We start from the raw sequence: 18,387 nt of genomic DNA on the forward strand, positions 1-18,387 counted from the left end.
CGTGCCCTCCTAGACACGTCACGTGTTAAAAACAACACGTGATGCGGCGGCGGAGGAGGCCACGTGCATCAATCAGAATGAGGAATGCCGTCCCCTACTTACGAACGAGTTAGGTTCTAGGTAAAAAATAAAATAAAAAATTACTAAAAGTAATAATAGAAATAAAATAAAATAATAATATTATTTATTTTTTTATTATTTTATTTTTTACCTACGTGACTTTACCTTGCAGTCACGAAAGCTTCAAATCTAGAATTAGGTTCCAGAGGTCTGTTTGTAAGTCGATTTGTTCTTAAGTCCCAACTTTAACTCCTGTCGATTCTAAACGTGTTGTACGGCACGTACACTAAACACGAGGAATGGCTTTAAAAGTTGTGTAATCTCATCATGGGAACTCCTTTGCCAGTACCAAAATATGGGAATAGGTTTTCCCCTTTTTTCTGGCATCAGAGTGCAGCGCCACATTAAATACGCACTACAATGACAATAGTTTAAAGCGATTTGAAGCATGTTTTATTTTGGGGGGGGAGGGGGGCAGAGCTTTGTGACTGTCATGCCGCCGCCACGAAGCCGTTCAGCAGGCGCCCCATCTAAGACCTCGCCACCACCAAGCGACGGAGCCGACCCCGCGTCCCCCTCACCTCACCTCGCACGAACACACCCGCACGCATTCCCCCCCCCCCCATAGAGCTCGTGGGGAGGTCACCTGGCCGACCGGTTTTTATCCGAGAAGCCCTTATCGGGATTAAACTTTCACGGTTTCCGGCGATCAGGGAATTGGACGACCTCCCCCGTGCTACGTGGCGCCGCGGCGCTGCGACCAGCCTTAATATGGTGGGGTCGCGGCATGGGGCATTCGGCCACCGCGGTGGAGGCGCATTTTCCCCCCACACACACCCCCACGGGTCGACGAGACAGGCGGAGGAGGGAGGGGACAGCATGAATAGCGGGACCGCATGGACTCTTGCGCATAGTCATGGAGGGTTGGGAACATTATGCTTGAGCGCACAGGCCCCATTGTTAGGAAGGGTAAGGGAGTAATTAGGATGTACGCCGCCAACGCCGCTCACTGATTAGCATATCAAAAGCGCCGGAACCGCCGTGCGCGGGCTCGAGGTGCACGAGCCCATTGTTCAGCGCAGCCTCCCTTTGATGTAGGGAGGATAAATAGTGGGGCAAAAAGGGAAAATCGCTCTCTTGCTCCGAGAAGCCAACGTCCAGGACGGCCCCAGCTCTGCCCTCCGGACGTCCGTGCGACGTGTCGAGGCGAGCAGCGAGGAAAACCCACGGAACGTCGAGTGCCTCAAACCGTGAGTAAGGAGGTAAAAGTGTTTCGTGAACGATAAATAGGGAATAGGTTCCGGGTTAGTAGAGTAGGCAGCCTCGTCGATTCATACTGACTCAACAACCAGTCCCACGTAGTAGACAATAAATCATTAATAGCTGATCGTGGCCTCGTGTGATCTCGTGTTATAAGGGTGAACGCGTGTGGTACTGTGTATGCGTAAGCTCGCGGCGTGCGTAATCAGCGTACCCCCGGTGCGCGATCATAACGTGAGCGGCGAGGGTTGAGTGAGTGCCGCGCAGAGCTGTGTGTGGGTGTGCGCGTGCGTAATTAAACATGCCTACTACGCGGACCCGCGGGGGAGGGGAATCCTGGAGCGACGGCTCTCACCCCATGGGTGAAGAACGCAGCAGCGGTTCGCCTAGCAGCGAGGGGGCGAGTAATGAGGTTAACCCGGCCGTTAGGGGTACCGAGGGAGGGATCGCGGGGGCTAGCGACCCTCACATATTGGTGTCAGAAACGGGACGATCCCCCGCACCCCCAAGGGAAAGAGGCCCCCCAACCCAGGTTAAAATCAAATGCACATTTACGGGCAAAGGAATTCCATCATGGAAATCGTTTGCCCGCAGCATCAGGGGGGCTAAAAAGATTAATGGGTGGTCGGATGAGGAGGCGTTGCAGCAGTTAGAGATACATTTAGATGGACGGGCAGCTGACTTTGTGGAAGCTTTGCCCGCAAGCGCACAAACTCAGTGGGAAAAATTAATGTGCGAACTCGAACGGCGCTTCGGCGCCTATGACGAGGAGGATGCGCAGGCGGCCTTAGAGGCACGCCGCCGCCAGCCCGGCGAGGATCTGCGAGATTACGCCGAGGATGTACGCATGTTGACCCAGCTCGCGTACCCAGAGTACGAGGCCAAAATAATTGAGGGCCTCGCCGCCGGTAAAATCCAACGATATTTGGCACGCACCCCGTGGTGGCAGCCAAATATAGACGGTGCACGCCTCTCCTTTAACACCCTCGTCGAGCGCGCGCGCAAATGCGAGAAACTCTCGGGTGAGCGCGCGCAGCCTCGAGGGAGGGGACGAGAGTGCGCCGTGGCGAGCCTACTCTCCGACGAGGAGGAAGAGATCGCCATCGCAGTAAGGGGACGGGCAAGGGAGCCCCAGAGACCCAGCGAGACCACCCCAGGGTGGGTAGCCGGGTTACAGGCTGGCATAGGAGATATACGCGAGGAAGCGAATAAAAATATGACCAAGCTGCAGTCCTCCGTAGAGACCATCCGATCCGAAATGGGGGACCTACGCGCCACGGTAGGGGGGTTATCTGGAAGGGTGGCCCGACTAGAGGCGGAGGGTGGACAGCGGCGTAATGGGGGGGGAGGGAGTGGGCAGGGGGCCCACTACGGAGCCGCCCCCCCTCCCCGGGCATGTTATATGTGCGATCGCCGAGGGCATCTAGTGAGAGACTGTCCTGAAATCACCCGAGCTCGGCAGGCGCGGGGGTTAAACTCCAACGCCTCCTAGTGAGCGGACCAACTAGGGGTGCAATCGACGCGGTCCCAATACAAATAGACGATAATGAGAATAATGGCGAGCGAGTGATCTCCACACAGGTTCCAGCAACAACGCCCACGGAAACGGTGACTCCTGGCGACTGGCTGCGGGAGCTGGTGGCGGGGATCACGGGGGCCACGTCGCTGGTGGAAGGGGATGTAAACGGAGTGCGTACCCGAATCCTGCTGGACACGGGGGCGGTGGCCTCGCTCGTGAGCGCAGCGCACTGCAGCGCGATCGGGGTCGACGTGCGTCACCTGCAGGCCCCGGACCGCGCGCTGCACACGGCGAGCGGAGCCGGAATGGGGCTGCTAGGGAGAGCCACCCTAGAGGTCCGCATAGGCAGCCAGGTGTGCACCCAGGAGTTCTACGTGTCGAGTGCGTTGTGTCACGAGTGTATCGCAGGTACCGACCTCCTAGAACGGTTGGGACTCAACGTGCAACCCCGCCAGCGATGCGCCACCATGGAGAGCAACGGCGAGCGGATACCGTTCCTGGGACGAGAACCAACGCGCCTCCGCTTTGCACCTGTGGCCGCTATCCTGGCGACGGCAGTCACCATCGGCCCGCTCACCGAGATGCTGGTGCCGGTGGCAACATCCCCCACCGACCCCGCGCTCCGACCATCAGGGGAGGTAATGCTAACTCCTCACCCGGAGTTGGCAAAACGGTATGGGGTTGTGGGATCCGCCACGTTGGTAAACGCAGATGGGGACCGATTGTTTATGCGGATGTTTAACCCCCACAGTACCCCAGCGATACTGCGGCGACGCACCCCGATAGCCACCGTACACCCCCTGCACGCACGCCACTCTGACGACTCGGTGTTCGCACTCTGGGCTGAGGACCCCGGTCGTCCTGAGGGTGACCAGGACCTGGCCTGGCGAGTCGGTCCGACTCCCCGAGCCGAGGTCATTCCCCTGCTCGACGCGTTACATGTACCATGGGCGGATTTACCTAAGGGAGAGGCCGATCGGCTGCGCGAGTTACTGCGGGAGTATGCCGACGTATTCAGTGAACACGACTCGGACGTGGGTCGGACCGATCTTGTTAAGCACCAAATTGACACCGGTGCAGCCCGACCCATCAAACTCCCTGCGTACCGAGTGGGCGCACCCGAACGCGCCCAAATCAAAGAGGCAGTTGGGGACATGCTTCGCGATAACATAATTCAGCCCTCGGCGAGCCCCTGGTCAGCCCCAGTGGTGCTAGTAACGAAAAAGGATGGGTCAACCCGGTTCTGCGTCGATTACCGTAAACTAAATGCAGTCACGCTCGGCGATGCCTTCCCCATACCCCGCATCGACGACACCTTCGACAGCCTCGCCGGAGCGCGATATTTTTCCACCCTCGATCTCGCGTCCGGGTACTGGCAGGTGGAGATGGCGGAGGAGGATCGGCCGAAAACCGCATTCACCACCCCGATGGGACTATTCGAGTTTCGAGTACTCCCGTTCGGACTCACCAATGCGCCTGCGACGTTCCAGCGGCTGATGGAGTTGGTGATGCGGGGCTTGCAATGGGAACAGTGCCTGATTTACTTGGACGATGTGATAGTGTTCAGTAGATCTTTGTCTGAGCATTGGTCCAGGCTACGAGAGGTGTTCCAGCGATTGCGAGCGGCTCATCTCAAGCTCAAGCCACGTAAGTGTTACATCGCACAACGCGAGGTGGGGTACCTCGGGCATCGCGTCAGCGAGGCAGGCGTGCACACTGATCCGGAGAAGGTACGCGCCGTAGTGGAGTGGCCACGGCCAAGGAATCTGACGGAGATCAGATCATTTTTGGGGCTCGCCACCTATTATCGTCGATTTGTAAAGGGATTCAGCGAGATTGCACGCCCCCTCACCCAACTCACCTCCCCTAAGCACCCCTACCAGTGGACGGGGGCCTGCCAGACGGCCTTCACCACTCTCAAAGACCACCTCACCCACGCCCCCACCCTCGCTTTCCCCGATTTTACCACCGATTTTATTTTGGACACCGACGCCTGCAGCAGCGGGCTGGGCGCGGTGTTGTCACAGGTACAGGATGGGACGGAACGAGTCATCGCGTACGCCAGCCGGACCTTGAGTGGGGCCGAGCTGAACTATTGCGTGACCCGCCAAGAGTTGTACGCCGTGATTTTCGCATGTAAGCAGTTCCGGCCGTATTTGTACGGCAGGAAATGTCGCGTACGCACTGACCATTATGCTCTGCAGTTCCTTCTCACATTCAAGGAGCCGCGGGGGCAGATGGCCCGGTGGTTGGCGCAGTTGCAGGAGTACAACCTGCAAATCGAGTATCGGGCTGGCCGGACGCATGCAAACGCGGACGCCTTGTCGAGGCGACCCACGGTGGACGCTGAGACAAGGGCGGAGGAGGCCTGCCCGTGCTTCACGGGGGGACGCTGCCGGCAGGCAACGGACCCCCGAGCGGCCGCGGCCACTGACCCCCCCCCAGCGAGAGAGAGTGCAGTGTGCGCCACAGAGGCCCTCACAGGTGGCACCGAGGATCCCGTCGACCGCACGGCAAGCGCGGGACCCGCGTCTCGGGACCCGATCGGACGGATCCAGGAGGACGTCGGCTGCGCCTTCCCGGGCCTGAACGACGAGCAGCTGAGACAGACCCAGCAGCGAGATCCCGATCTGGCGGCAGTGGAGGCGGCACTGCGGGAGGAAAAGAGCGCCCTGCCAGGACCCTGGAGCGGTTTGTATGCCCGGTTGTGTGTGCAGAACGGAGTGGTACGGGAGTTAACCGAGGCCGGCCAGCCGGGGTGCATCTGTGTTCCTGCCCAGGTGCGACCCCAGCTGCTTCGGCTGGTGCATGACCACCCACTCGGGGGCCACGATGGGGAACGACGCACTCGAGAGACCCTGCGTCGCCAGTATCTCTGGCCCAAATTGGCACAAGACGTGGCGGCCTGGGTACAGGGCTGCCGCGCCTGTCAGCAGTGCGGGCCGAAACCGGCACGATACCAGGTACCCCTAAGGCCGTTCCGCGTCAGCCGCACGAATCAGCTGGTCGGGATTGACCTACAGGGGCCATTCCCGCGATCCCATCGAGGCAACCGATATATCCTAGTCGCAGTAGAGTATTTCACCCGCTACCCCGTGGCAGTGGCCATCCCTGATAAAACGGCCTTGGTGGTGGCCCGGGCATTCGTGGAACACTACGTACTTAAGCACGGGATCCCAGAACGAGTCCTCACCGACCAGGGTAGCGAGTTCGAGGCCGAGTTGTTCCAGGCACTGTGCCGAGAGTTCGGAATCCAGAAGGACCGAACCACAGCGTACCACCCCCAAGCGAACGGTATGGTGGAGCGCATGAATCAGACCCTAGCGGGGAAACTCAAACGTATGGCGGCCGCAAATCAACGGGATTGGGACGAACACCTCCCCTACGCCCTTTTCGCCTACGCCACCACCGTACACACGTCGACGGGACAAACCCCGTTTTTAATGATGTTCGGCCGTGAGTCTCGTTTACCCGCAGATCTGCTATTCGGCGTCCCTTCCCCCCAGCCGGAGGAAGGAAGCCGCCCCGTGGAACACCTGTTGGAGACCCTGCGAGAAGCCCGAGGTCGAGCATACCCGCAAGGGGAAGCCGCGCATCGGCGGCAGGAACAGGGCACCCGACCCCGCATGGAACCCCCCTTATTCCTGACAGGCGCTAAGGTGTGGCTACACACCCCTCGCGTCGGGGCCGGGCAGGTGGGGAAACTGACGACCTACTGGCGGGGACCCTGGACCGTGGTGCGACAGATCTCCCCCTGGACGGTACTAATTTATGGCGGGGAGAGGGATCGAGAGACGGTGGTCAACGTCCGCCGCTTAAAACCGTGGAAAGCGGCCCCGGCGAGAGAGAACCCCGTCACTCGAAGGCCCCGTAATCCCGGAGTACCCGCACCCCTCGTGTTGGGGGGCCTCGCACCCTACATGGGCCCCGCCGGGCCCCCGAGACGCCCCGACCCCGCCAGGGGACGGCGCGGACGACGGCCCCTAAACCCCTCCGCTTCTGAGTTTGTACCCCAGCCCGCAGGTACCGAGGTACAGGGAGAGCCGCTGGAGTGGAGGAGGAGGCCGCCGCAGGAGCTGCAGAGGACGGAGCCACCCACCCCGAGACCAGCCACGAGGGCCGGACGGACCCCCCGGATCCCGCAGCGTTTCCTCGTGGGCGCGGCTCAAGCAAGGTGCTCCAGTCAACCCGGGACGGGGACCAGCACCTCGGGGGGCTATGTCATGCCGCCGCCACGAAGCCGTTCAGCAGGCGCCCCATCTAAGACCTCGCCACCACCAAGCGACGGAGCCGACCCCGCGTCCCCCTCACCTCACCTCGCACGAACACACCCGCACGCATTCCCCCCCCCCCCATAGAGCTCGTGGGGAGGTCACCTGGCCGACCGGTTTTTATCCGAGAAGCCCTTATCGGGATTAAACTTTCACGGTTTCCGGCGATCAGGGAATTGGACGACCTCCCCCGTGCTACGTGGCGCCGCGGCGCTGCGACCAGCCTTAATATGGTGGGGTCGCGGCATGGGGCATTCGGCCACCGCGGTGGAGGCGCATTTTCCCCCCACACACACCCCCACGGGTCGACGAGACAGGCGGAGGAGGGAGGGGACAGCATGAATAGCGGGACCGCATGGACTCTTGCGCATAGTCATGGAGGGTTGGGAACATTATGCTTGAGCGCACAGGCCCCATTGTTAGGAAGGGTAAGGGAGTAATTAGGATGTACGCCGCCAACGCCGCTCACTGATTAGCATATCAAAAGCGCCGGAACCGCCGTGCGCGGGCTCGAGGTGCACGAGCCCATTGTTCAGCGCAGCCTCCCTTTGATGTAGGGAGGATAAATAGTGGGGCAAAAAGGGAAAATCGCTCTCTTGCTCCGAGAAGCCAACGTCCAGGACGGCCCCAGCTCTGCCCTCCGGACGTCCGTGCGACGTGTCGAGGCGAGCAGCGAGGAAAACCCACGGAACGTCGAGTGCCTCAAACCGTGAGTAAGGAGGTAAAAGTGTTTCGTGAACGATAAATAGGGAATAGGTTCCGGGTTAGTAGAGTAGGCAGCCTCGTCGATTCATACTGACTCAACAACCAGTCCCACGTAGTAGACAATAAATCATTAATAGCTGATCGTGGCCTCGTGTGATCTCGTGTTATAAGGGTGAACGCGTGTGGTACTGTGTATGCGTAAGCTCGCGGCGTGCGTAATCAGCGTACCCCCGGTGCGCGATCATAACGTGAGCGGCGAGGGTTGAGTGAGTGCCGCGCAGAGCTGTGTGTGGGTGTGCGCGTGCGTAATTAAACATGCCTACTACGCGGACCCGCGGGGGAGGGGAATCCTGGAGCGACGGCTCTCACCCCATGGGTGAAGAACGCAGCAGCGGTTCGCCTAGCAGCGAGGGGGCGAGTAATGAGGTTAACCCGGCCGTTAGGGGTACCGAGGGAGGGATCGCGGGGGCTAGCGACCCTCACATGACGTCATATTTGAGGGGGGTCTGACTTTTTGTGACGTCGTGTGACGAAGGGGGGGTGGGGTCAAAAATCGTCCAAAATCGCGTGACGTCATTTATGGACGGCCCCATATGCATTGTCTTTGAAACTGATTGGTCCACACCAGAGACAGTTTTCTTTCGAGCCTAGTCTCAAACGGTGTTAGACCTTTAGGCATCCGTATCTCTCGTCCCGTTTACGCCTCCCACCTTTTGCCCATGCTTCTCTCATCGCGCCGCGTCTATAATTTCTCATCCTCATCTCCTCTGCCATCTCACCAAAACTTTACATATCGAAAGGGGTAGTGACGGAAGGGTGGGTGGCCAACATCATGGCTGCTGTGGCACCACCACCACCACCACCGCGGCCAGCAGACGGTGCGCTGTGCATCATTGATGGTAGTGGCGGTGATGATGATGATGATGAAGGGGACACTGCGGTGAGCGGCACAGGACGGTGGGGAGAGATTGAGGACGAACAAAGCAATGCCGAGCGATCGTCGCGTCCCGCAGGGCAAGTGGAGACCACGGCAGTGACATTTAACGCCACTCCGTTAAATGTTAATGCGGTTGTTTTTTGCTCTGTCCCCCCCCCCCCATTCATGCCCTGATTCAATCGCTTGTCGAAAAGTAAAGCGGGCTGCACGGGCAGGACGCGTCGCAAGAACGGGATGATAATTGATGATGGTCGAGAAAAATAAAACGGGAGTAAATTATAAATGTTGTGGATTTACTCTCCAAACTCACCGGTGGGCTGAAGTAGTAACTAATTGATCTTGATTTGAAGCTTTCGTGACTGCAGGAATCCATACTCTTTGGTTCTTTCGGTAAAGTCACGTAGGTAGAACAAATAATAGATCACGATGTTTCGATCGCCACACAAGCAATCGTCTTCAGGTGACTTTACCGAAAGAACCAAAGAGTATAGTAACTAATTGGCGCGTTTTGTTGACGTGACAAATCCATTACTGATTGGCCGTGTCGGGTGGTGGAGGGTTACGACACATTTCTACTTACGCGATCTAACCCAAAAACCTTTATTATGAATGATATCGGTCGCGAAAGCCTACGACGTGTTAGAAGTGGCAGCAGAGAAATAGAGACAGCAGTGGCATAACTAGCGTGGGGGCAGGGAGTGCCTTGTCCTCCCCCTGCAACTGGTGACCGAAGCTACGAGGTGGGACCCCCTTGGTAAAACCACCATGAGATCTGTTTTATTTTTTAACAACTGTGTAAAAGAACAAAAACTTATTTAAAACGCGGTTTACGTTTCTTTTTTTTGTATGAAAATGCTTTCACAAAGAACTCCATTACCGGGGTGTTTATGTCGTGAGATTCGCGTCGATAAGAATTATGTTGCAGAGATGTAGCTACGGGGCTGTAGCGGTTGCATTTTGCGAAGACGGAGCGCCCCTACAGCGTTACATGTTCGAGACCGTGAGCCTAATGATGTGATTTTGGCAAGAGGAGCCGCGAAAAGTAATAACCCTAGGTGCGACCGTGCGAGACAAATAAAACATTGGGGGCCCCACCTGACCGATTGCCCCACTCCACTACGCCACTCGATGGAACCCGTCTGCGACATTGTCCACCTGCGATATGGAGCGATGCAATCAGCTCGTGCGCAGGTGATGGGATGGATTCATACGTCGCAGGATCTCGTGAGAGATGGCATGGTGTGGGGAGGCCCTCGTCCAGCAGTGCATTAACCATAGCCGATACTGTCGATGACCCAAATACGTCCATGTGTAAGCCAACACGAATCAACATTAGTTTGAGATGGGAGGGAGGGCACCTGAACAAGTATGGAAAAATATCACCCACTCTCACACTTCCACAAATGATGCTTGTGGGTAGCAACACAAGCACGCTGACTCAGACATTTATTGTCCTGCCGCCTCCCAGCACGCTTAACACTCCTGTTCGTCTCTTTCTCCCGCAAAGGAAAGATAAACAATTGATGTGGTCGGCTGACCTGGAGACCACAACACTAAACCGGCTGTGCCTAATCCTGGGTTCGAATCCTGGTTCCGAAATATGTTGTTCTCTTTCGATTTAAAGCTTTCGTGACTGCAGGGATTCATCTTCTTGGTTCTTTCGGTAAAGTCACGTAGAAGGGAAATAATAAAATAATAAAAATAAAAAATAATAAAATTTCGATGTAAAGCTTTCGTGACTGCAGGGATTCATCTTCTTGGTTCTTTCGGTAAAGTCACGTAGAAGGGTAATAATAAAATAATAAAAATAATAAATAATAAAATTTCGATGTAAAGCTTTCGTGACTGCAGGGATTCATCTTCTTGGTTCTTTCGGTAAAGTCATCACGTAGAAGGGAAATAATAAAATAATAAAAATAAAAAATAATACAATTTCGATGTAAAGCTTTCGTGACTGCAGGGATTCATCTTCTTGGTTCTTTCGGTAAAGTCATCACGTAGAAGGGAAATAAAAAAATAAAAAAATAAAACATTATAAAATAATTATCACGACGTTTCGGCCACAACGCAAGCAGCCGTCCTCAGGTGAAGAACAGGTCTGTTCCGACGCAAGCAGCCGTCCTCAGGTGAAGAACAGGCCTGTTCCGACAGACCTGTTCTTCACCTGAGGACGGCTGCTTGCGTTGTGGCCGAAACGTCGTGAGAATTATTTGATTATGTTTTATTTTTATTCTTTTATTATTTCCCTTCTACGTGACTTTACCGAAAGAACCAAGAAGATGAAAGATAAACAATTGATGTGGTCGGCTGACCTAGAGGCCACAACACTAAACCGGCTGTCGCCTAATCCTGGGTTCGAATCCTGGTTCCGAAATATGTTGTTCTCTCTCTATGTGTTTCTGTCTCACCGGGTGACTTGCTTCATGTAACTCCATGTCTGCCTCTCTCTCTCTGTCTTTCTCCTTGTCTCTGTGTCTTGGTCACATGTCTGTGTCTGCTCTGTCTTTGTGTCTTTGTCTTGGGTCTCTTCCCCCCTGTCTACCTTTCCCATACTTTGCACTCCGATCGTGTTTTTTTATTGTTTGGTGTTGCAACGCTCTGACCCGAATACTGGACGTCTGTAAAAAAAAGAGCTTTATAGCTCATCGGATTCCTCCAGTATCAATACATATTCTAATTCTGTCTTATGTGACTGCACCGCCGTGGTGATCGCCATGCCGCTATCAACACAGCGCCACTCGCTTCACCTTGAGCACCGCTGTGCACGTGCGCTTGCATTGATACATTCACATCCACCTGCTGTCCCAACCCCGTAAACATTCGAGCTTACACGATGGCAGCAACCGTTGTCCACACGCAAACGCCTCTCGTGTCATATCATACAGCAATCGTGTCTCGCTCACGATAAAACAAACAAAGATATATTCCTGATTTTGATTTGTTATTTGAAGTACTCTGTGCTGCACCTTACGGATTGTAAGACGCACGCATCTTTTCACCGTGTGGTTGAAAGCGTAAGTTGAGGGTACGTATTATAATCTGGTAGGTGTGTGTGCGTGTGCGTGCGTCACCAGATTAGTATAACTTTTTTTGACACCGGGCACAAGTTTGGGGGGTGCGTCTAACTTACCCTGGGCGTATTATATGACACTCGGAATATGCGATGTGCTCGCATTCCATTGCTAAATCGTACCTTGAATTGTATTTGTTTTTCATGATTTCCCGGGCGTTGTTGCTCTGAATCATTTACACCTCGGTCATTAACGCAGCCTTGTAAGAAATATAAATATATCCATACAATATGCTAAGGTCACGCGAAACCATTTTCATTAAATTAGGCTTCCGAAGCGTGCACAACACACACATGCATAATGCATGCCTGCATCTGCAATTACCCGGATAACTTATTCATTAACCCGTGCCATGCCGGCGGTGATACCAAATGGCACTGCGGTGGGCTGCACGGTGGGGTGTGTTGGGGGGGTCTCACCTTGCGCGGTGCCTTAGCATCGCCAGCGTGCCGACCCAAAGCCACGACCAAATTGACCAACTGATGGTCAGTGTCATTAATTGTGGGGTGGGAAGCCCAGGACCAGTTCAGATATCACACTGGCCAATTATGATGACCGTGGCTGCGAGTCGCGGGGTTCATCGCGCACGTGAGCGAACCACTGCACCACCGCACACCCCACAAGTTCAGCAAAATAATTGAACAATTACCCAGGTCACGCTGTCGGGACGATGTCGCTCGGCTGGCCTGGGAACGCCTGGGAATCTCCCAGGAAGAGCTAGAGTCTGTCGCCAGGAAAAGGGAGGTCTGGACCACCTTCACCGCGACCCTCACCAGGACCAGCGGACTGAGAAACGAAGGAAGGATTAAATACTAGATTTGAAGCTTTCGTGACTGCAAGGATTCATATTTTTGGGTTTTTTCCGTAAAGTCACGTAGGTAAAAAATTAAAATTTATAAAAGTAAAATAAAATACTTGATACAGAAAGCGTGCTGTGACGGTTTCACCTGAAGACGGAAGCTTGTGTTGCCTCCAAAACGTCGTGATTTTTTTAATTTTATTTTACTTTTATTAATTTGAATTTATTTTTTTACCTACGTGACTTTACCGAAAAAACCCAAGAATATGAAGGATTAAATAGTCATAATCGTCCTAGGCCATGTTTTGTCCACTGTTCTATTCAAGATCATCGTCATCATCATCATCATCTCTTGTGGTGCTGGGATCCCACAAGCCATCTCACTCCTGCACGCGAACTGATGTTGATGGGGACCCGAGATGGTGTTCAGATATCACTCACCGCTGATGTTAACCGTGGCCGGGAATCGAACTCAGGTCGCCAGGTACATAGAATTACCGTGCCACCGCTACACCCTCCGTTTTATTTTGATGCGGCGAAATCCACCTCTGAGGGCTAAACATCGCTTTGGTTGAATTGCCACGTGACAAACACATCGACGACAAGGCACTCGCCGGGAGATGCTCATTTTGCTCTGATGATGACGACGATGATGACACTCAAATACGCAATGAACAAATGATGATGATGATGAACACTGGATGAAAATCGAATGACCAATGGATATAAATGATGATGACAGTGAATAATGAGGAGCAAATGAATAATGCTGATCAGTGGAAGAAAACCCAAATGAACGATGGATGATGCTGACTATGACAATCGTGATTTCTAAAATTAGATTAACCCCAAATTCACAATGGCAGATGACGACAATAACGACAATAGCAACGACTGATAATGGATCTTCGAACTCGGCTGGAATTTGACCTCGCCAACGCCCCCGCGCGAGTGGCACCACGTCGCGTTCCTCTCTCATCCGGAGCTGGAGGCATCGGCAACGCGCTTGCAATAACGGAATAAAGGTACAGCCTTGGCACGCCTCGATCGTTGAAACTGTGGGTGAACGTGGGCTCCGTTTAGAGAGAGCGAGAGAGAGAAATCCTTAAACGGGGGTGGGGGGGAGGCACATAAAGCAATTCATTGAAAAAAATGATGAACGAGGCAAAGTTTCGACTACACCGAGCATCTTCTGGTTTCCTCTGATTGTTAAAAAAAGAGAGAGAGAGCTCTGGCCAGAATTTTCTTTGTCATCCCTGGTTAGGACGCATTGGAGGGGGATCACGTATACAGCGCGCTTGTAATTCGTGCCAGGGGTTGGTGGAGGAGGGGAGGGAGTGGCTCACACTGGCACCGCTTGAAACGGTGATCTTTGGACGATATAAAAAAAAAGCCCATCGTGACATCACCTCTGTGTAGACCCACGCACGCATGGCATGGTTAGGGGGGGCAGTGGGGAGCGGTGGTGCAAGTGGTTAGCGCGCACTGCACTAAGAACCCGACGAACTGTTGGATTCCCGCTCGCGACCAACAACAGCGGCGAATATTTTAACCGGTGATGGGCCTCACTTAGGTCGACTCATTCTCAAGCCAGTGCCTGGTGTGGTGTGTGAATATCGGCACTGGGGAGACAAAGGCGGCCGAGCGTGGTGTTGACCACCCGCCCCCGCTTGTGCCGTTCTGGCCTTCATAGGTGCTCGTTAACGGCAGTGCCGGATCATCTTAGTAGCAAAAGTAGCTACATATGCTATGGGCACCGCACTTTCAAGGACCCCACGCTAAATGCTTTTAAGCTATCAATTCCGGTTCAGTAAATCTGCACTTGCTCTATATTATAGTACTATACTGCCTTCGACTTTTATGAACGACTGGGTGTTTAAGGTTAGCGATTTGTCGTATTATCTGTCTGTATAGCAAATGAAAAAAAAACCAATTACTTTACTGTGCAAGTTAAACATTTGTGTTTTTATATTTACGTGTTTTTATTTTATTTAGGGCCGCTTTATAGCATATGCTACAGGCCCCGCACTAACTTAATCCGGCACTGGTTAACGGCACTTGCCCCAACGGTCTGTTGAAGGCTACACGGGGGATCTTTGTCGGTGGTTGGGGGAGTGGTGATTGGGTGGCGGTGTCAGACATCAGGGGCGCAGGCACGCGGAGGGGACTGGCACGAAGTGGCATTGGCCCTTATACAAAACACACACAGTGCGTCAGAGGTAAAAGCGAATGTAAGCAGAAAAATGTGGACATAACACCTCCTTCCCATATTTGGCTTTGCACAAAAAAAGTTCAAGTTTTTTTTTTTACATCCCATCGTGCCGCACGGCCTTCAATGCATTCCGCAAAAAAATTTTATTTAACATCAGCAAACTCGGGACCGCTTTTGGCATTCATTTTCTCATCAGCAGTGTCAGACTTTGTTAAACATACGTTGTTGGATTACCAGATGTTTGTTATTGGCATTAACACTCCGTATACGCTGTGGGACCCCGTTCAATGCAACAACAACAACAAAAAGAGTTTGTGTCACGTGTCCGTGAGATCTGTCACCTGTTCACATATTGCAGCCTGGACTGAAATGGCACAAATGTACAAGAAATAGTTCAGCTCATTCGAATACTGTAAATCTTAAATCAGTTCTAGAATCGTGAGATTATGGCATGGGGAGGCCTTCTTGCAGCAGTGGAACGACCACGTTTTGTTGGTGATGAATCCACATTTTTTACGGGATTAATTTGTATTGCATCGTCAGCCGTTCATTTGCTCATTTTATACTGAAGCACACAGTGCGCCATTCAATGTGGGCAGCTCAAACGCCAAAGCGCGCCACATCACGCCGAACAGATGAGCTCTTTGGCCCGTGTTGCCAAAAGAACGTCCCAATTTCCAATCTCAGACATCTGTCCTTCCTCGATCCCTGTCAGTGTTGTCAGATTCATCGTCAACAGGGATTTAACCGCAGTCGCAGTTGTCCGGAAATTAGCTCCGGACAATATTGCCGCTCTTAATGGGACCGCGACACTGCGATCATTCGACCGGAATGAAATATTGCGCAAGAAGGTTCGCCGCTATTTCAATTTCACCGATTCCCCGAATGCCTTCTCACTACCACCGAAGAATCCAACACTTTGTGTCTGCCAATCCCCGCTCACAGTTCCAAGCAGATTCGATTCCTGCATTGTCGGTCAGATTTTGACGGTGTCTCCGTTTATATCCCGTGATCCCGTGATCACACCATCTTCTCCGTCACCATTCCAACCGACGCCTTGGCTGGTGGATTCAAAGGTGCTGTGGAACTAACCAGGAGACCAATGTTAGTTTTTGAGACGTAATTTGAACACGTAGTAGAGATGTCGCGACCAATATCATCCACAGTACAGGGTGTTTTTTGTGGTTAGATCGCGTAAATATATACACGTGTCGTTAAACCCGCAACCACTCGACACAGCCAATTAGTAAGGGTTGTCGCCTGATGAAGCTGGTTGTAATTACTGGCGAAACGTTGTACTAAAATTGTAAATGTTGTGGCTTGGCTCTCCAACACACCGGTGTGCTGTACTAGTGACGAATTGGCCACGTTTTGTTTACGTGACAACCCTTACTAGTTGGCTGTGTCGGGTGGTGGCTGGTTTAATGACACATTTATATATTTACGCGATATAACCAATAAAACCTGCATTATCGAGACATCATATTGACTGTTAAAGAGAGGTACAGGTGGATGTGAACGGGACGTGTCACTCACTGGACGTGATCATGGCCTGTGGTCGAGACTAACGACGGAGTGTGTGTATGTATGTGTGTATGTATGTATGTGTGTATGTATGTGTATATGTATGTGTGTATGTATGTGTGTATGTGTGTATGTATGTGTGTATGTGTGTGTGTGTATGTATGTGTGTGTATGTATGTATGTATGTGTGTATGTATGTGTGGATGTGTGTGTATGTATGTATGTGTGTATGTATGTGTGTATGTATGCATGTGTGTATGTATGTATGTGTGTATGTGTGTGTGTATATATGTATGTGTGTATGTATGTGTGTATGTATGTATGTGTGTATGTATGTGTGGATGTGTGTGGATGTATGTATGTGTGTATGTATGTATGTGTGTATGTGTGTGTGTATGTATGTATGTGTGTATGTATGTATGTGTGTATGTATGTGTGTATGTATGTATGTGTGTGTATATGTATGTGTGTATGTATGTGTGTATGTATGTATGTGTTTATGTATGTATGTGTGGATGTGTGTGGATGTATGTATGTGTGTATGTATGTATGTGTGTATGTGTGTGTGTATGTATGTATGTGTGTATGTATGTGTGTGTGGGGAGCGGTAGTGTAGCGGTTAGCGCGCTGCACTACGAACTTGGCGACCCGGGTTCGATTCCCGCTCACGGTAAACACCAGTGACGATTATCTGAACCGGTCCTGGGCCTCCCCTAGGTCGACTCAGCCTCAAATGAGTACCTGGTGCGGTGTGTAAACATCGCCGCTAGGGAGACAAAGGCGGTCGGGCGTGGTGCTGGCCACCCACCCCCTCGTGTACCGTTCCGGCCTTCATAGGTGCTCGCTAACAGCACTTGCCCCTACAGTCTGTTAAGGCTATATAGGGGATCTTTATTTTTGTGTGTATGTATGTATGCACGTTGAACTTCTTTTGCTCCGCACGTAGCCAGCTGTAGTAATCGGAGGTGCAAGGCAGCCAAAGGGAACGAACACGCCCGGGAGAGTGACGTTCACACGTGGAGATGGAGCGACAAAATCGGCTCGCGCGACAGGAGCGAGATGGTTTGTTGCATCGCAAGACCGTCAGAGATAATGACCCGTTGGTCGATACCTTAATCCAGCAGTGGATAGATCATGACCGCTGATGATACAGTGAATATAAATGGTATTGTACTGAAATGATCGTCCCAGAAAAATCAGTTGTTGTCGTGTGCGGAGTGCGTGAGCTGGTTAATCACACCACGTGTGAATATTGTGGTGTGGGAATGAGAGCCAGAGGCATTATTATTTTATTATTATTATTATTCTTTTAAAGCGAAGAATAACAACCAACCTTCAGTTGCAAAAAATAATTATTTTTCCAAATTGTGAAAGCGCCCTTCTTTCGAGCAGCCAAGGACACGCGTCGCTTTATATTCGGGTCACTTCTTACCCACGTGCAGAGGCTACATTTGTTACCAGATATGTATCAGAATCAGAATATTTAGTTATACTGGAGGAATCCTATGAGCTATAAAGCTCTTTTTTCACAGATGTCCACGATACAAAAACACAATGGTAGTGCAAAATACAAGAAAGATAAACATATCACCCAAACACGTACAAATTAAACTTAACAATCCCCATCCTACTAGGCAAAGCCCACTGAGGTATTAACTTGTTTTTCAAAAGCGACCTGGCCACAAATGATAACTCATTAAAGTCGCCCATCATTTGGACATTTGTAGCGCAAACATAATCTAAATAATCTCAATGTGGAGCGAAAAACCAGAGGACCCGGAGAAAAAATCCACGCGGCCACGGCGAAAATCTACAGGCGTCAGGATCGCGATCGAACCCTCGACCTCCTGCATAGCAGGCGATGAAGATGACATCTCACCACCGTGGCACCCCTTAAATAAATAAAAGTTAAAATTGCGTCCTCAATTTGTGGGGTTTTTTTACCGTCGCTGAGCACAAAAAAACGTCAAGTGGCCAGCAACAGACAGCACGACTGAAGTGGAACATTAGGTGAGAGTTTAACAGGTTT

Source organism: Lampetra fluviatilis, chromosome 6, assembly GCF_964198595.1.
Source record: "Lampetra fluviatilis chromosome 6, kcLamFluv1.1, whole genome shotgun sequence".
In the NCBI taxonomy this organism is placed as follows: domain Eukaryota; kingdom Metazoa; phylum Chordata; class Hyperoartia; order Petromyzontiformes; family Petromyzontidae; genus Lampetra; species Lampetra fluviatilis.